General features: G+C 41.5%; 1 long non-coding RNA gene across 2 annotated transcripts; it reads right to left on the bottom strand.

The window, feature by feature from the left end:
* Positions 1 to 631: 631 nt before the first annotated feature.
* LOC121813764 lies at positions 632 to 4,544 on the bottom strand. 2 transcript variants are annotated; one of them, XR_006053864.1, is made up of 4 exons: positions 4,403 to 4,544; positions 2,814 to 2,892; positions 2,593 to 2,711; positions 632 to 932 (listed from the first exon to the last, which is right to left on the bottom strand). It is a non-coding gene; the product is annotated as an uncharacterized LOC121813764 (long non-coding RNA). The 2 variants fall into 2 exon arrangements; XR_006053863.1 differs by having other exon boundaries at positions 2,814 to 4,524.
* Between the last annotated feature and the right edge of the window lie 6,597 nt (positions 4,545 to 11,141).

Here is an 11,141-nt window from a genome sequence, read left to right as displayed (position 1 = left end):
GAATTCTTTAATTGTTAATAAAGCAAAAAGAAATTAAATGAAATCAAAAAGACATGCAGGGCAATAAACAGGAACATACCAGCTTACGAGTCCTGTGACTCCTGACGCTTCAACTGCTCCAACATTTCTTACAATTATTTTGCGATCAAATAATAAATCATTTTAACAGCATAAAAGAAGCAAGCTGAATCTGAAAGGCATCAAAAATCACATTTCAAATTATTTGAATTATTTTACATGTTAAGCAAACAAATAGAAGTTTTTAAAGTCATTTTCATTGAATATGTGTGAAAATAGAAGTTGATCACATTGAAGACATTTTATACTCTTAAACATTTCTAAAGGCTTTCAGATAGATCTGATGAGGAATGTAACTCCTTTTTGAATAGCTTTTCTTCCCAACATTTTTTTTGGGAAAATACAAACAAAACACTTTCAATTTGAATGTTTTTTTCCATTTCTTAAAAAGCACTCTTGTAGTGCACAGGGTAACCTCCCTTACAGCTGACTTCTATACGTTTTTTAAATTGATGCTTGCCGTTGTATCTACAGGGAGGTGTCTTTTCTGTCTTACTTATTAGTTCACAGTCAATAATTCCAAACTGTGACTTACTGCGTACATCACCATCTGGCCTATTATTACAAATAGATTTGACTGTTTCGCTATCGCTAAGAATGAACGTATTCTTCTCCTTACATTGTTTATTCTTGTCTAAGATATTCCTAGTCAATATTTCACTATCACACTGGTCCTCAGTCATCCTGTCATTTATGTGCTGTGTTTTAAACAGTTCGTAAAGACGTTTAGTCTCCTCTTCTGGTTGTGGTTCAGCTTTCTTTTTGTTTTGTTTTGAACCTTTGGTTGCTTTTGAAGGTGTAGTGGCAATGAGCAGCACAAGCATCAAACAGGCAAACAGGATCCTCATTATTTCCTGCAGAAGAGAGAACATATAACATATTTTTCAATTTAAGCATTTATTTATTTATTTTTATTATTTTATTGCTACATTTACATTCTAACAGTTGTGCTTCGGTGGTTTTAAAGTGGGTTTTTTTGCATATTATACTTTGTGTTAAAATTATACCTATCATACTTAATTGTATAGTGTTTTATTTGTATTGGTTCTACGTATTAGAATAGTACTATCCTTGTGTTTGTTGTCAAGCAGAGGGAGGGAGAGGATCAGGACCTGATCATTATTTTGCCTACACGTATCTCTGTTGTACTAATTACCCCATTTGTTTTAATATTTTAATAATAACAGTGTTATTGTAAAGCTGAGATGAATGCTAATATCAGATTTTTAAGACTTGATGAGAGGCAGTAATATCAGCACTTCTTACCTGTGGCACATGTGAATTACTGACTTTCTGACTGAGTGTGAGACAATGAATATTCAGTCTAAATGATGGGAATTTCTTACACATATGCAGAAGCATCCTTTTAAAATCTAAGGCCAATTTATAACAGTGTCTAAGAAATATAATATTTTATTGTCTTGATCTGATCTGTTCAGATTTGATATATACCAGTTTTTAAATTGTGTTGATAACTCAATTCAATTCAAATTTATTTATATAGCGCCGAATCACAACAGCAGTCGCCTGTTGTGAGCTTTGTGCTCATAAAGAAGGATCGTTTCATTAAGAAAAACCAGGAGGTCTTGTTAATGTCTTGTTGTGGCACTCAACATCAGTTTGGTTTTGAGGTTTCACATACAAACTGAAGGCTTGAAATGTTTACATTACCCAATAAAACAATCCCAAGAACAACACAGATTGACAAGAAATTTAACTCTCTTTAATGTACATCAGGGATGTCATACTTGGTTGATATTGTGGGCCGTATACAGCTGGCTTTGATCTTAAGTGGGCCCGATCAGTGAAAACCCCATTTTCTGTCAGAGTAAAGAAGTTGAGCTACACATTTAATCTGCAAGATATCATAATATCAGAAAAATACATTTCAGCAGTGTGTCTCTGATTTTCCACATGGCAAAGAAATGCGGCCAAAGGAAATGAAAGAAACGTCAGCATGACTCTTTGGGTTTAAATTGTAAAAAGTTGATAGTCTGATAGTTTATTGGCCAGACTGCCTCGTAAGTATAAAATTCATCAGATGAAAATTGAATTCATTTTTTTGAGGACCAATTGTTAAAAAAAAAGTATCTATATACAATAGTGTTTTTGTGTTATGTAACTGTTTATCTATTGCTAAATTACTTTGGTGTTATCTGAATGGCCGTGGGGTCGGTCTTTATCACCAAGAAAACCTTAAAATACATTTGAAACTTTGCAAAGCTATTCAGTGGGCCAAATTTGAGTCTTTTCTGGGCTGATTGTGGCCCCAGGCCTTGACATCCCTGATATAAATGCTCTGCTGCTCCGAAAGGACTGGTATTTCTTTACATATGTTTTGGATAAGCATGTAGTAACAAAGACATACTGCACCTCTCTGAAAAAAATAAAACAGATCCCACTTCCTGCATTAAAAGACATCCAGGACCTCATTCTCGCTCTTGTTGCATGCATCTATTAGATTTGTCATTTGTGGCACTTGTAAGTAAACTTTTCCCATGTTAGGACTTTTACCTTATTGTTTGCTTTACTGGGGAGAGGTTGGTTAGTTAACCTGCAGCGGTTCAGGCACGAGCTGGTTGTCTGGAACACCAGGTGGAGCAGATGTCTTCACTAAATGAAATTCACTGAAGCTGGTGAATGGTTACAGGGAATTCATTATAAAAGTGGATGGGCAACATCAATCTAAATGAAAATGTAATCCTTGAGCATAAGTCAATAAACACAGGCCTTACCAAATGTGGAGTGAAGACTTGAGATGAGCAGAGGTCACGTCTAGTGTAGCTCAGACACGAAGCAGTGTATAGTTCACTTCTGTCACAGAATCATACTTGTCTCTGAGTGCTTCAGTTTTTATATGTTTGACTATCACCTAATATTACAATGTGAATTTGCATTGACACCCTCTTACGTCACTAATGTAAGTTCTAAGAATTTTCAACCCATCTGTTTGTGGTTGATAAACACAATGCAAATGTGAGAACAAATGACCAGAACACTATACAGATGCGGTTTGGTAAAGCATTATGTTTCTGCATATTTGCAAGTCAAACTGACAGTGTGGTTTGTCTTCTATAAACAAACCAAATTTATCTAGAATTTCATTGGGCAGTAATTGCATTTATGTTTTAGTTCCAAATATTAACTAATCCAGTTGTTGGATTGATGCCATTCTATGGTTCTGTCCTCCTGTAGTGGCTCATCTCCTGGCATCTCCTCCACACACCTCAGGCTGTAATTATGTGCTCTAGATCAGATATTTAAGGTTGTTGCAATTTTACACTGAGGAGCATGATTCTGCAGTTTAATGCAGATCGATGAACCTCTGCCCATCTTTCCTTTGGCAAAATTCTGACTAACTAAGATGTTCCAATCATGTTACTGAGCTGTTGTTAACAAACCCGTTTAGTTGCATATTCAAAACAATTGAACATTTTCTATGAAATAGTAAAATGTCTGAGATCAAAGTTTTCTGTGTCTGCATGATCTGCTAATCATTGCATGGTTTTTAGTTACATCTTAAAGCTTTCCAGATGTTTTGGACTTTGTGGGCTTAATTAATTACAAGGTACAATTTTTGGTTATCATTTAGTTGTCTGTGTGTTTTTTAATTTTAAAATTTTGTGCATTAATAATTAATGCCTGAACAAATATGTCTAAAATCATAGGCAGGCAGACATAGAAAATGATGAACGGATGTTGTTAGCAGAAGAAAAAGTAGTTGTAGGAAATAACTGCATTTCCTTTGTTTGCAGTCAAATTTGTCAGACTATGCTCATGTGGTTCCTATTTGTTCCCTTAAATGGCCATAGAGTAGAAATGAAGCTTTTGCAATGTGCACTGATGTCATACAAGACTAGAGGGGTGTACTATTAACTAGGATTAATGTCTTAGCCAGCTATGTCAAGTTTAAGGTCTGAATTTCCTGTTTAATGAAGGTGAGTTTTGTCCTGACATAACTTAGCTGTTCTGCAACATGTTATCAATTCCATGTTGACTAATACCTTTATATGAGTCAGAGAAATGAAGCTTATGTGTAAGTTCAGCAAGGAAGCTCTTTATTCATTCACTGTTTGCTTTATTATTGAAACAAATAATAAATATATTTGAGTGCTCTGTGTTGTGTTGCCTAGTAAATTTTCTCTAAAATAACTCATGCAGTTAAAAAAAATCAATAAATCTGCATTTTTGCCACCTTAGAAGCATCCTGTCTGAGAGTCAGGTTACAACATTAGTTCATGCATTTTACTTCTAAGCTGCAATGTAGTAACATGTTTTCATTACGTTGTCCTAAAAACTCCCCGAAAAGCCTTCAAAAACTCACATTGCTTTTGTCTTTTGTCCACTAGATGACGAGAAGATGAGCAAAAGTGCGGTGCAGTTCACAGTCAAGTGTTATTTAATTCTACTTGAGCAAGTTATAATTCACATCTGTCAGAGAGGAACAAACAACACTCGGCTGTGGGCACTTTTTTTTACAATTCAACAGCTCCACCTCAAATAATCATTTCACCAATGTCTACGTCACTGGTGCACAAGTTCTAAGAAACTTTGCCACTTCTGTTTTCATGTTTCAAAAATATACTGCAAGTGTGAGGACAAAGAACAACAACAGCATGTAGATGCAGTCTGCTATTCATAGCTGGCTTTACAGGAAAAAAAGGTGTTTGCAGAATAAAGAGAACTAAGTGTTTGGTATTATTGTCATGCTGAAAAATCAAGCTGTTAGCAGTCACATGCTTTCCAGATGGAGCAGCAAAATCTGATAGATGGAAATATGATCACAGAAAAGTACTATTTTGACCAGGTCTACAAGACCACTGGCTGGAGATCAGCCCCAAACCATGACAGAGCCCCCATCTTGCTTTGCAAATTTGCATTCATCATGCCATAAGACCTGTTACCACTGATTTTAGTGATTTTCCCTTCTTTAAGAATGGCTCTTTGACAGACACCTTTCCACTTTCTGATGATGCTTCAGTAACTAGTAAATTGATGAGAGATGCATCTCTTAGATTCTGGGTCTACCCCAGCTGTCATAGGGCGAGAGGCAGGATACACCCTTGACAGGTCGCCAGCCTGTCACAGGGCTGCCATGAATAGCATCAACTGCTATATCTCCACATGCTTTCCATAGTTTGGGAAATAGGTATATGTGTGTGTGGATTTTGGTCATACACTTTCCAACTTCTGGCAGAAAAAAGATTCCTTATAATAGGATTTAGGAATGGAGAATATGGAGGGAGAGAAAAAACTAAAATGCGTGGGTGGACAGTGAACCAGTTACGGACTCTGAAAAACACATAACGTACATAAAGCACATAACGTAAAACACACGTAATACAGACTTGGAGTGGTCACTATTGTGAAGAATAATCAGAGTACGATTACAGTACTGTAATTTATACAGTGATGAGAGTATGCATCAATTGTGGGATTGTATGGGGCTTACTTGCACATAGTTGTATTGCAATTCTTTTACTCTTTCTGAATTACGTTCAAATTGCACCCTGTAGAGCTGGTTTGTCCTCAGATTATTTCTGTGCAAGACACGGTCCAGTGTTGATAAGCTGACCCTATCAATATACCCTATGTTACCCTATATCAATATAACCAATAACCCTATCTCCGGTTCAGGAGACATTCCCCACCACCTTGTGTTGGTGTTGTATTTGCAATACAAATAGTATAGTGTAAAATACTGTGAATAGGCCTACAATGTAGAAATACGAAGGAGGAATACATTTTCCAGACGTGCACAAACTTAACAGTATTTTCACAGTCTCCAGAACAGTCCACAGACAATACTGTGCTACAGTAATCTACACATTGAGTACAGTGAGATTTCTTACCTATTCTCATTTCGGAAAGTGATGATGGATGCTACTGCTCAAATTTGACTGTACTCTTTGCCCAGCCTCCCTCATTGTTAGACCACGATTGACCACATGGTCAACCAAAATTGCTGTGATCTCATCTGAGAATACATTCCTTGGCCTTCGTCATCCTCATCGTCTGCATCCTCCTCCTCTTACTCTCACTCCTCTGGCTCTGCCTCTTTTTTCAACGTTGGCATCCATTGACCAAAAACAGAGGAGCTCACCTGCTGCCCTTTTATTTTAAAGCCCTGTGGTTTTAATTGAAATTATGTGTGAAAGGTGTTCACCCATGTAATGAGTTAGTATGCAAAGTTTACAATTTTGAATGACAGTGTGTTTCTTGTGAAAACAAGAAATTTTCTTGTTTTGTCTGGGGGTTTCACGTTCCTGTGGCGGCCCGTTGCTCAGATTTAAAGTTTAATTTTTCACTGTATAAAGACGCTTTCTTCCCACGGAGCTTGTACAGTGGATGCTAATGTTTTTGTCACTTTTCACAGAATAAAACTTAAAGTAACATAAGTACATCCACACTTTAAAGGCTGCATGGTCATACTCTCTCCCGCACTCCATAATATCCATTGTTGATTTACGCACATCTGTTGCTGCCACTGGCATCACACGTGCTTACATCATTGTCATGAGACACTCTCACAAACCAAATTACAACGGTTTAGTAACACAGCGTGCTTGGGGGAAAGTAACAGTAACCTAATTACTTTTTTTGCAGTAGTAATCCCTTATATTAGTCATTACTTGAAAAAAGTAATCAAATTACAGTAACGCATTACTTGTAGCGCATTACTGCCCATCTCTGGTGTCTAAGTACCTGAACAGGAGGTTGAGCTGAAACCTGAGCTGGTGAGGGATGAAGGTTGTAGTGGTGGTTGCTGGTTGCTGTGATGACAGAGGACATGGTGGTTGGACTGATCTTTGAAACAACACTCCTGAGCTTCCAGAACTAAAGGGCAATGGCCGGACTGGCTCACTTGAGCCTCCAGCTGGCATGACAAAGTAGTGGCCTTCAATTGCACACACTGATTGATGAGTACGACAGAAATCTAGTGGGTAGAATGCACACGGACTTGGCTTTGCACAGAAAACTTTATGTACTAACTCTGAGCTGTCTGGCTGAATTATCTTTAAATCTGTCTACTTATGAACTGTGGTCAAAAGGTCCTGGCTCAGAGATGCAGTTGAATGACTAGCTGGTGTGTAATGACAAACATGACCCTACCCCTCGGCAGTCTTTGGAACACGAAACTTAGTCTTGTCATTAGATAGTGAGGAAGTATAACTTAAATGGTCCTTCTGTCTCTTATGATCAGAAATTATCATGACATACTCACACACAGAACAAACCGGCTAGCCAAATGTGATTCAGTCTTAATGCTTGTCAAAATTATTTCACTTGCTTTATTGTTAACAGGCAACAGGGCCTGGGACACAGTCTTTAATAAGGCCCCGGACACCGTAACAGTCTTAAGAAAAGCCATTTCAGTTAATGTCGCTTGTCTAGGGTGTGCAAAATCATACTCAAAGTGTGTATTATCCATGTCCCCCAAAGCCTGATTGTTCATAATTGCAGTATCTAACAGTTCCTTGCATGGTTTAATGCTTAGGAGTGATAGTCTATGGCTGAACTGGCAGCGTCAGCTTCCCACCTCGGGCTCACAAGGTAGCAGCAGTGAAGCCAATTTGCAGGCTGCTGCTGTGGCAACACGGTGTGGACAAATATCTTTAAATTCTCCAGCAATCACTCCCAGTAAACTGGGTAGGCAGACACAATCTGGTTCAGTTTAACTCAAACAGACTCCTTCTCTATCTCTTGTCTGCATGCAGAGAAGATAATTCCCTGCCGTGGAGGGCGGTCAAACGAGCGCTGAACCCAGGAGTCCTCGCAGATGTCCGCTGGGTCCGATATGGTCACTTCGTACTGTCACAGGATGCCGGGGCAGACCGTGTGGAGAGAGTAGAGTACCAAGTGCAGACAGAGGGGAGGAGACAAAACTGAACTTAATGAAAAGAAAGCCTTTATTTGGGGCTGAAAACTCATGAAAATACAACAAGGCTATACTGAGGGAAAATATGAACAGAATCTGAGAAAGTATGACCCTCATTGTGACTTGATATTATGAAACTACACTATGACTTGACTGTTAAACTGTGACGAGGGGTGGATAAGGAAAGACAGAGGACTTAAATATACAAATGGGGAGATCAAGGGAGGTGGAGACACATGAGAAAACAGCTGACTAGAATTAACATAATGACGCCACAGTGGAAGTGTAAACTAAGCACATAGAATATGGAAACAAAACTTTCAAAATAAACAGGAAACATGATGAGACGCAGACATGCCACGAACTTGACAACAAGAACCACAGTGTTAAGTCTAATTGTTGAATGTTGTCATTGTGTTTCTTAAATTTGTAAGGTCTGAGTTCAATCTATAGGATCAAGACATTCCTTTGATCCTGACCACCTCTCCAGCCACTCTGTGCTGGGGGAGGTTTTATTGCAGATACATCCTATTTGAAAGATCTGTTTCTTGTGTTGTAAGCTTCCTGCTTTTATGATCCTTTTGGTGAGCAGGAAGTCATGCATACACACACACACACACACACACACACACGTTCTTGCACATGCATACACACACACATAGTGCCTTGTCTTTGTAACCAAGAGGGGTCTTATGAGGGGAGGTGCGTTTGCTGTGATGTTTATTGTAACAGTTTGTCAATAAATAGCTGCGAGGGAAGCTGCACTTTGAAGGATTTGGGTTTGGAGTCAGGTGAGGAGCATGAGCTCCAAGAGCTGGTTGTGACCCAAAACTTCCCTCGCTAGCGAGTTGATTGTTCTGTTATGTCTTGTTCTTCATGATGAATAAGTCTCTAAACTAGCGGGGATGTGGAAACAAAGTCACAACACACAGAGACATGAAACATGACTTAAAACAACGGAGAAGACACAAAAGGATCCAAAAAACAAAGGACTAGAACAGCAACTAGAAATTAATTAGATAAACTAAACTGAAACTAGAACACAAATTAATAACAAAATACGATTAAACCCAAACACTGAGTCACACGACCCAGTACCGTGACAACTTTGCCTGAGCATAGAGATCGCAAGCAGGCAGAGGATCCCATGTATGTTATCATTTGATATGATGTGAGCTTTCACTGTTTTCCAAGAATGCGTGATTGGTTTCACAGTGAGCAGCATTTTATGAATATGTTTCTTCTGCCATACTCTCTCTTTTTTAACCCTATTGAGGAGTTTTTCTCAGCATGGAGATGGAACCTTCTATCACTGTGCCATTGAGAGCATCCTCACTGGATGCATCACACCTGGTATGGCAACAGCACCGCCTACAACTGCAAAGCTCTCCAGCGAGTAGTGCGGTGCTCTGAACGGATAATTGGAGGTGAACAACCTCAACTGACTCCTTTCGATGTGGAGCAGCAGCGGCTCTACTCTGAGCCCCTCCCGGATGGCCGAACTTCTCACCCTATCTCTAAGGGAGAGGCCAGCCACCCTTCGGAGGAAGCTCATTTCTGCCGCTTGTATCCGCGATCTCGTTCTTTCGGTCACTACCCACAGCTCGTGGCCATAGGTGAGGGTAGGGACGTAGATCGACCGGTAAATTGAGAGCTTCGCTTTTACACTCAGCTCCCTCTTCACCACGACGGACCGGTGCAGCGTCCGCATTACTGCAGCTGCAGCCCCAATCCGTCTGTCGATCTCCGGCTCCCTTCTCCCATCACTCGCGAACAAGACCCCGAGATACTTGAACTCCTCCACTTGGGGCAGGAACTCATCCCCGACCCGGAGTGGGCACTCCACCCTTTTCCGGCTGAGAACCATGGCCTCAGATTTGGAGGTGCTGATCCTCATTCCCGCTGCTTCACACTCGGCTGCGAACCGTTCCAGTGCGAGCTGGAGGCCCTCACCCGATGAAGCCAACAGAACCACATCATCCGCAAAAATCAGAGATGAGATTCTGAGGCCACCAAAGCGAAAGCCCTCCGCCACTTGGCTGCGCCTAGAAATCCTGTCCATAAAAATTATGAACAGAACCGGAGACAAAGGGCAGCCCTGGCGGAGCCCATCACCCACCGGGAACGAGTCCGACTTATTGCCGGCAATGCGAACCAAGCTCTTACAACGGTTGTATAGGGATCGAATGGCCCGTAGCAATGGGCCAGACACCCCATACTCCCGCAACACCTCCCACAGGACACCCCGAGGGACACGGTCGAATGCCTTCTCCAAGTCCACAAAACACATGTAGACTGGTTGGGCAAACTCCCATGCACCCTCAAGTATCCTCGAGAGGATAAAGAGCTGGTCCAGTGTTCCGCGACCAGGACGAAAACCGCATTGTTCCTCCTGTATCCGAGGTTCGACTAGCGGACGAACTCTCCTTTCCAGCACCCTGGCATAGACTTTCCCAGGGAGGCTGAGGAGTGTGATCCCCCTGTAGTTGGAACACACCCTCCGGTCCCCCTTCTTAAAGATGGGGACCACCACCCCGGTCTGCCAGTCCACAGGTACTGCCCCTGATCTCCACGCAACATTGCAGAGGCGTGTCAACCAGGACAGCCCTACAACGTCCAGAGCCTTCAGGAACTCGGGGCGGACCTCATCAACACCAGGGGCTCTGCCACCAAGGAGTTGTTTAACTGCCTCAGTGACCTCGCCCCCGGAAATTGGCGGGTCATTCCCCTCATCCCCAGACTCTGCTTCCTCCTCGGAAGACGTGTCAGTGGGATTAAGGAGGTCCTCGAAGTATTCCTTCCACCGCCCGACAATTTTCTCAGTCGACGTCAACAGCGCTCCGCCAGCACTATACACAGCGCAGGTAGAGCACCGCTTTCCCCTCCTGAGACGCCTGACGGTTTGCCAGAATCTCTTCGAGGCAGTCCGAAAGTCTTTTTCCATGGCCTCTCCGAACTCCTCCCACACCCGAGTTTTTGCTTCAGCCACTGCCCGAGCCGCATTCCGCTTGGCCTGTCGATACCTGTCGGCTGCCTCCGGAGTCCCACAGGCTAACCAAGCCCGATAGGACTCCTTCTTCAGCCTGGTGGCTCCCTTCACCTCTGGTGTCCACCATTTGGTTCGGGGATTACCACCACGGCAGGCACCAACCACCTTGCGGCCGATTGTATCTCTCTCTTTTTT

Source organism: Haplochromis burtoni, unplaced genomic scaffold (assembly GCF_018398535.1).
Source record: "Haplochromis burtoni strain Fernald_Lab_line unplaced genomic scaffold, NCSU_Asbu1 Contig_2478, whole genome shotgun sequence".
Classification (NCBI taxonomy): Eukaryota; Metazoa; Chordata; class Actinopteri; order Cichliformes; family Cichlidae; genus Haplochromis; species Haplochromis burtoni.
This window is presented reverse-complemented; position numbering and strand designations above follow the sequence as displayed.